We start from the raw sequence: 6,565 nt of genomic DNA on the forward strand, positions 1-6,565 counted from the left end.
TCCACAAACACTTGAAGTCCCTGAGGCCCTATCATCCAGGTTAAAACTACATTCATCATAATAAAGACGTTATTTGCCTTTTTCACGGTATTGACATTTTCAAGGACACTGCAAAAGCAATAGTGGGTAAAACAGCTAGCACAAATCAGGAAGTGGCACCAAACTGTAGTAGAAGTTACAAATTTTATTAAATTTCAACTCTTAGATACACATCTTTTTAATAGTTTGTGTGACAAAATGGGAAGGATGCATAAACAGTTATGCTGCATATCAAAGTATGATGACTTTCTCGAGGAAAAAACCTTAAGTGATTGAGTTGTGAGCTGAAGTAATCGCTTGACTCATGGAGCACCATTCTTACCTGAAAGTACAGCTGAAAGACAAAGTATAATTATTCAGACTTGGGTATTTGGCAGGCGTTTTCTCCAAAATGAATAAAGTGCACCTGTCACTTCAGGAAAAGCAACTGACAGTGTTTGTTGTCAATGAGAACATTCAATCTTTTGAGCAAAAATTAGAATTTTGGAAAATTTTTATCTGCTGCTTGATACCCTCACAATAGCAAAAGACTTTTCTGATGAGATTGGCATTGGTATTAATAAATGTGATTTTTTGATGTTGTATAATGAGATGTGTCAACATTTAGAAGATCTGTATAACTCAGTGACTCAGCAATTTCCAAATGACCAATGGGTGTGTTGACAAAACCCTGCATGGGTAAAACATTCATTTAAAATGCAAGAAAAAACTGTGAGCGTTGCTGTAATAGAGTATAAAAAGGTCATTGCTATGGTTTCAGATTTCATGTCACAACTAAGCTTTAAAAAACTACCACTTGCTGAGTTTTGGTGTCTTATTAAAGAATATCCACGATTATCTGAAAAAGCTATTGAAATGCTCCTTTTCCAATTGCATACACTTCAACCACAAAACATACTGCAGCAGATTGAAAGATATAGCTGGCTTGAGAATACAGCTGTCTTCTATTAAGCCAGACATCTAAAATATTTATAGCCATTAAAAAGAATAAAATCCCATCATTCAAAGTGACATGGATGGAACTAGAAAACATTACGTTATGTGAAATAAGTCAGGCACAGAAAGTTAAACACCACATGTTCTCACTCATAGTTAGATGTTAAAAAAAAAAGCAAAAGTTAATCTCATAGAAGTGAAAAGCAGAACAGAGGTTACTAGAGGCTGGAGAGGGAAGGGGAGGATAGGGAGAGATTTGTTCAATAACACAAAATTACAGCTAGGTAGGAGGAACAACTTCTACTGTTTTATAGCACTGTAGGATGACCATAGTTAACAATAATATATTATGTAGTTTCAAATAAAGAAGAAAGGATACTGAATGTCCCCAAAACACAGAAATGATAAATGTTTGAGATGAATATGCCAATTACCCTGATCTGATCACTACACATTGTATGTATCAAAATATTACTCTGTACCCCATAAATATGTACCATATGTGTCAATTAAAAATTAATTAGGGCTGGGTGCAGTGGCTCACGCCTGTAATCCCAGCACTTTGGGAGGCTGAGCCAGGCGGGTCACCTGAGTTCAGGAGTTCAAGACCATCCTGGCCAACACTGCGAAATCCTGTCTCTACTAAAAATACAAAAATTACCCAGGCGTTGTGGCACACGCTTATAATCCCAGCTACTCAGGAGGCTGAGGCACAAGAATTGCTTGAACCTGGGAGGTGGAGGTTGCAGTGAGCTGAGATCACACCACCACACTCCAGCCTGGGCGAGAGAGTGAGACTCCATCTTAAAAAAAAAAAAAATTAATTTTTTAAAAAGGATTTATATAAATATAAAGCAGTGCTACTCAGTAATATTTTTGTTTCAAAAAAGTTGCTTTTCATAAATATATGTTTTGTTATGTAATTTATTATTTTTATTTTTAAAAGAAGTAGTAATTATATTTAATTTTTCTTAGTTTTCTTTTTTTTTTTTTTTAGAGCTAGGGTCTAGCTCTGTTGCCCAGGCTGGAGTGCAAAGGCACAATCATAGCTCACTGCAGCCTTGAACTCCTAGGCTCAAGTGATCCTCTTGCCTCAGTCTCCCTAGTAGCTAGGACTACAGGTGCATGCCACCAAGCCCAGCTATTTAAAAAAATTTTTTTGTAGAGATGGGGTCTTACTACGTTGCCCAGGCTGGTCTCAAACTCCTGGCCTAAAGTGATCCTCGCACCTTGGCCTCCCAAAATACTGGATTACAGGCATGAACCACCACACGCAGTCAGTTTTAATTTTTAATATGGAAAATTTCAAAAAATATAACTCATATAAACTGAAGCTCCCTGAGGTCCTCAATAATTTTTAAATGTAAAGCGTTTCTCAGAATATATACCTAGAAGTAGTATTGCCAGGTTATAGATGATACTAAATTGTTTTCCAAAGTAATTGTACCAATTTATAACTTGTCATAATTAATATTTTTACTGCTTTCTCCAGAAGCATTTTATCAGATAGTCTAAATCACATCATAAAATGAGTTTCTTATCTGAAATGTTCTTTTTAGACTTCTAACTCTATGAGTGAGAAAAACAGAGACAGATATAGATAAAGATATCACTCATAATCGTAATCTCAGAATCTAGTAATAATCACTGTAATTTTTTTGGTCTATATGCTTCCTGACTTAAAAAGAGGGAGCTCTGGATTTCCAGTTAAATAAACATGTCTCATTGAACACAAATGCTTATCTCTGTTACCTCCCAAAATGATCTAAAATGACAATCTTGGAGTGCAAAAGGAAAAGCCTATAAGGACAAAGAGAACAGGACAGTAAGTAACTGTGCAATAGAGATGTCAATACATTTCTTTAATGAAGGAAAGCAGAGGGCTCACTAGTAATAGATCTAGGAAAAACTGAACTCTAACCCAGGTGCCTGCAGAGGGAGGCAGGATTGGGGGAAACATCAGATAAAGGGTTCCTGACATCAACCCTTGACATCAGCAAGAAGAAAGCTGATTCTCAACTGAGAACCTTCCAGGCTTGGGATGGGAGGGACCAGGGCCTGGCTCTACCTCCCGGGGTTGTTGTAAGGATTAAATTAGCTAAAACATGCAAAATACTTAAAATAGGGGCTGATACTCAATGGTAGCTGTTATTGTCTGAGGATAAGCTCCAACTTGAAAGCCAGAGACCAAAATAAACAACAGAGACAATCCAGGAAGCAGAAGAAAACAGCAGAAAATTACAAGTGGAATCCTCAGAAATATGAAATAAGAGAAGATCCTGAATCCACAACATAAGAGCAAGAGGCTACCAAAAAGGAAAGTCGGGGATCAAACAAAAACTCTTGGAAATTAACATTTTTGTAGCAGAAATGAAAAAATTCAATAGAAGAACCAGGGGATACAGCTCAGGAAAATCTCTTGTAAATCAGAATAAACAAAACCAGGAAATGGAACACGAAGAAAAATTTAAAAACAGGGAAACTGGCTGGGTGCAGCAGCTCATGCCTGTAATCTGAGTACTTTGGGAGGCTGAGGCAGGAGGATCACTTGAAGCCAGGAGTTCAAGACTAGCCTGGCCAACATAGGGAGACCCTGTCTCTATTTGTTAAAAAAAAAAAAAAAAAAAAAAAGAGAAACTGATCACAGAGAACGTTTCCCAGAATTGAAGACTTTGTTTCCCAATTGAAAGGGGCCACCGAGTGCTTAGCATAATGAATGAAAAATACTTATAGGACAGTTTGTTATGAACGTTCAGAACATCAAGGATAAAGGAGAAAAATATCCTAAACAAATTAACAAATTAACAAACAAAATATATGGGAAGTAACACAAGTCAGAATAAATCAGTCTCCTCAAGAGTAGCCACATGAGAAGCTAGATGACAATGAATCAATGCCGTTAAACTTCTGAGGGAAAATAATTTCCAATGTGGAAATCTGTCACTCAAGGATGAAAGGAAATAAAGCCATTTTTAGACAAGCAAGGACTCAAAAATTTAGCTTCCACGAACCCCTTCTGGGGAGTTAGTGGAGACCATACTCCTCCAAAATGAGAGAATAAACCAAGAATGGAAAAACTAAGATCCAGAGAGCAGCGGATTTGGCACAGGAGAAACAAGAAGAGAATCCCCAGAATGTGGTTAGGTCCCTAATCCTAGGACAAGAGCTGTGAAGCCAGGCTAAGCAGAGGAGTTTGGAGCAAAGAGAGGATGAGTCTAAGGAGGGATGCTGCCAAGAAAAAAAAAAAGACACTGGTAAATGACCTGGTTCACATCTGTAGTACCAGCCACTGAGGGTCTGAAGCGGGAGGATCACTTGAGCCCATCTCTGAAAGTAAAAAATAAACAAGGGATGCATAGATCATTAAGCAAATAAAAATAGATAATTTTTTGACTCTAGAAAAAATGTTATTCAATAAAGTGAATATAATCTTAGTGTAGTATATACCTCAACTGTAAAAATATTCTAGTTATATTACTATAAACTCTTGCTAGTCATTCAACAAACCAGGAAATTCTGCAGCCTGGCCAAGAGTCCACTGGTAGACACAAAAGAGACAGACAAAGCATAAACTCATGGAAAGAATAGAGAGGGGACTTTGACAGTGTTCAGCCTCAGCGTTCACTCCCTCCTGGCTCCAACCTTCACCTTCCCAATAAAGAATGTAGAATCCCAAACTGGTATCTCCAGTTCCGTTCTTTTCTGAAATCTTCTAATTGCTCACTGGACAATTCTTCTTGCCTATTGCCACTTGAAGCGTAATCTAGCTCTTTCTCTCTCTCGGTCCCTCTCTTGCGCGCGCTCACACACACACACACACACACACACGCTCCTAACTTATCCTCTTCCTCACCGTTTCCCAAACCAACTCATCACACCTTCTCCACTTTCAACAGTGGCTCAATGGCACCACTACTTTTCCAGTCTTCCATGTGGCTTTTCCACTCCTCCATTCCCTGTAGCTGGTTTGTTTTTAGCTGGCTTCTAAAGGTCCTGCCGTGTCTTCAGCTGTAATCTAGTTCATAGCTTATATGAACGTTATAAACCATACCATGTGACACAAATGTAAAATACCAGTACTACATCAAGATTTCTGAAATAGACTCTGACTTGGTTACTTTTATTAATAATAATCGAATCAGCATTTGTATAGGGTTTTTAAAAAGACATTTATTGTACTTTCCTCTGATTGCTAAAGTATAAATGTTTACTGTAGAAATTTTGGAAAAGCTGGGCGCAATTGCTCACATCTGTAATCCCAGCACTCTGGGAGACTGAGGCAGGAGGATCACTTGAGCCCAGGATTTCCAGATCACCCTGGGAAACACAGTGAGACTCCATCTCTACAAAAAATTTTTTTAAAATTAGCCAGGCATGATGGTGTGTGCCTGTAGTCCCAGATACTTTGGAGGCTGAGGTGGGAGGATTGCTTGAGCCCAGGTTACAGTGAGTTATGATCACACCACTGCACTCCAGCCTGGGTGACAGAGCAAGACCCCATCTATTTTTTAAAAATTAAATAAATAAAAAATAAACATTGTGCAGTAGATCTCTAGAACTTTTTCACCTTACAAACCTAAAATTCTATACCCTTTAAACAATTCCTCTTTTCCCTCTCTCCTAGCCACTGGCAGTCACCATTCTACTTTCTGTTTCTTAGACTTTGATTGCTTTAGATACTTCATATGAATGGAAACATGCAGTATTTGTCTTTTTGGGGCATTGTGCTCACTTTTAAGGCTTTTGATACCTAGTACTAAACTGACCTCCAGAAAGGCTGTTAACGATTTACAGTTTGACTGGAAGCGTGTGTCCATCTGGGCTGAGTTCATTGCTTGCTTAGCATCTATCAGTTGTTTCAATTCTTGCCAGTTTGATAGAGGAACAAATAGTGGACCCAAACAGGGTTTTACTTTGGATAAGGCCATTGTCCTATGAATCCTGGCTGAAATATTTGCTCCAGCACTTAGGAGCTGTGTGACCCGGGACAACTCACTTAACTTTTCAATGCTTCTGTTCCCTTATGTGTAAATAGGGATAATAATATACACGTATACATTATACACACTTATTATGAGGAATTAGTTAATAAATGTGAAGCTGTAAGAACAGTGCCTGGAATATAGTAAGCCCAAATGTAAGGTAGCTATTATCATTTTTGTCAATCCTTGCTAATGTAATACCTGGAAAATTACAGCCAGCTATTTTAATTTACATCTCCTCGGTAATCAGTTGAACGTGAATGTTCTCTGTATTTATACTGGCTATTGGTACTTCTGTCAAGATTTCCTTTTTCAAAGCACTGTGGCAAACGGGATCTCACTTGATCCTCCCAATAAACTCATGAATGAAGAAGGTGGCAATCATCAATCCCCACTTTTCGAATTAAGAAATTGAGCCTCGGAATTCGAATTCTGAGCAATTCCAATTCCAGGATTCGGATCTCACCCTCTAAAACCTAGTAGCTGTTGCAGAAAATATAACGGGAAAAAGCTTTTGTTAGCCGTAAACACCACCCACCCCGGTGTGGCTCCGCCCCTGCCCCGCCCCGGCACCGGCTTGCCCCGCCCCGCCCTCTACGCGGTTTTCC

At 38.6% G+C, this 6,565-nt stretch overlaps 1 long non-coding RNA gene across 1 annotated transcript; it reads right to left on the minus strand.

The window, feature by feature from the left end:
• Window positions 1-256: 256 nt before the first annotated feature.
• LOC134807176 (uncharacterized) lies at window positions 257-6,268 on the minus strand. Its single transcript, XR_010146915.1, has 3 exons — window positions 6,159-6,268; window positions 4,239-4,302; window positions 257-373 (listed from the first exon to the last, which is right to left on the minus strand). It is a non-coding gene; the product is annotated as an uncharacterized LOC134807176 (long non-coding RNA).
• Window positions 6,269-6,565: the final 297 nt, after the last annotated feature.

The sequence above is a fragment of the Pan troglodytes genome, chromosome 1 (assembly GCF_028858775.2).
Source record: "Pan troglodytes isolate AG18354 chromosome 1, NHGRI_mPanTro3-v2.0_pri, whole genome shotgun sequence".
Classification (NCBI taxonomy): domain Eukaryota; kingdom Metazoa; phylum Chordata; class Mammalia; order Primates; family Hominidae; genus Pan; species Pan troglodytes.